The following is a 2,396-nucleotide window of genomic DNA, read 5'->3' on the forward strand; positions in this document are numbered from 1 at the left end:
ATTCTCTGGTGTTAGCGTTTCTTCTACTCACTCCCCTGGAATTACTGCAGGAACTGTGTGAAGTCCCACCGCTGCCGCCAAATGTGAGGATACTGGGGGACCTGGGTATCCTGGGTTTCAGGGATCACACAGTGGAGCAGGTTACAATGAAGGCAAGATGAAATTTATTCATGGAGACACAGACATCCAGCAAACAGTAAACAGGGTTATATCAATAAAGTCCACCCAGAGTTCAGCAAAGTCTTTTCCAGCTGCTCTATATCTTCTCCCTACCTGGACAGCAATGACAGCTGTAGCAGGGCACACAGAGCTGTTACTGTATATATCTAAAGACACTGAGAGGGGACAACACCCCAACCTCCATAGTCACACTGTACTCACACACTTCCCACAATTCCCCTTACTGCACCACCCTACTTTCCTCTCTCTCTCTCTCATTGGTGGACCCTGGTGTCAGTCTTTCCAGAGAGAAAGGAGGAGGGCTTTGTAACAGAAACACTCCCTTGCTGTCTGCTGCTGGCAAACTTCCTGTATGAGACTTCTGCAGACTGAGGGCTTCAATTTAAGAACACAGAACTGGGTCATGGGGTTAACTCTTTTCAACATGCAGAAAAGTCTTAGAATCCCCTTTCCCTTGCCTCCTCAGAGATACTATCTGAGTAGTTCCTGTTTTATCTCTGTGACTTTGGATAACATCTACTGATATGGATTTTGAATTACATCTTCCAATAAGGTAGACATATTTAGAAATATTATCTGGATAATATCTTCAGATATGGAATATATACCAATTTTTGGCCTGTGACCCTTATGAAATTATGAGCCAAAGCAACTGCAAGTAACAAGAAAGCACCAGCCTCCAACAAGCTTTTACTGATGTTATATAAATTTGGCAGGTAGGGTCCAGAGCTACTGTCAGTGCAGTATGTCAGCACATTATAAAACAAGATAACAATATATTATTATTACATTTTATTTATAGGGCGCCACATGTGGTCCGCAGCGTCGTACATACAGTACAGGGTGCACAGAACATTACATTACAATACAGTAACCAAAATATAAACAGAGCACAAGTAACAAATAGCAATACAATTCTCCATACACAATACAGCTGGGAAGGTGAAAGCTGTCATTGAAGTAGACTTGTTTACCTGATTAATGAACATATAATGGTAGGGACTCTAATGTGGTATAATTTACTCTGTAGCCTGATAGCAGGACCTATGCTCAGGGCCGGATTAAACACTGTGTGGACCACTAGATGCAAAGCTGCAGGAATGTTCCAGACTGCTGCCAGCAAGAGTTAACTGGCCCCATAAATGGGAAAGTTATCCTTATATAGGCCAACTCATTACAATTGGGAATATATGTATTTTCGTCACCCAGAAAGAATTGAGGAAAGGAGAAAGTAAAAGTTTACCTGAGGTGGATTGGGGAAGTATTGAGGGGAAGACGCCAACCTGAGTCAGAAGGTCTGAGTGCAAATATACCAGCTGTGAGGTCTAATTACAAGAGGACCGGTGTTGGTGTTAGCAACTTGATTTTGGGACTTATATAAGGATCAATTACCAGCGCTAAACACTAATAACCAATTAATGAATAATGGATGGTTTTCAAACAAATTGTTTATACATTTATTACCACAATAAAATCATCAATGGTGGATACACATGGTGCTTGCCACTTGCTCTCTGTGGACCTTATTTCCTACCATTTGTGGACCTCGACATTGCGGACTTTTCACCATTCTTCCTGGTTGCTGGCAAAAATAACGGACACCTGGTGGCTTTACAAGAACCCTATTTACATGCAACTCTAATGCTGCTAAGGGACTGTATCATCCGTGGAAAAGGTGGAAAACACATTAACCCATTCTGTGCAAATTACGCTGCCTAAGGGACTGTGTGATATCATTGGCACCTGGATCCGGTAACATGTATTGATGCCACTAGGCGAATGTTTAACCTATAAAGCAAATATATAGAGTCCGGCTCCATTTAAGGACTTTAATGACTAGGAACATAGGTCTCAGAGTATTTCTACATTTTAGTGTTTTTAATATATTGATAGATACATGTGTATCCACCATTGATGATTTTATTGTGGTAATAAATGTATAAACAATTTGTTTGAAAACCATCCATTATTCATTAATTGATTATTAGTGTTTAGCGCTGGTAATTGATCCTTAATTATTTTCTATTTATCTAAGAGGTTGACACCCTCTATACCAGCTGCTCTCTGTCAGCGCTTGTGGCCTTCTTCCTATTTTTTCTTTGTATGGTGTCATTGCCCAAGCAGCAGACATGAGTTGTTTTTCTAATTTCACAGACAGAAATATGAGAAGGCAATCTTATTTACCTCAATGGGAAGTCTCTAGTAAAATTGTACCT

This window comes from Taudactylus pleione, unplaced genomic scaffold (genome assembly GCF_031769625.1).
Source record: "Taudactylus pleione unplaced genomic scaffold, aTauple2 ptg000396l, whole genome shotgun sequence".
NCBI lineage: Eukaryota > Metazoa > Chordata > Amphibia > Anura > Myobatrachidae > Taudactylus > Taudactylus pleione.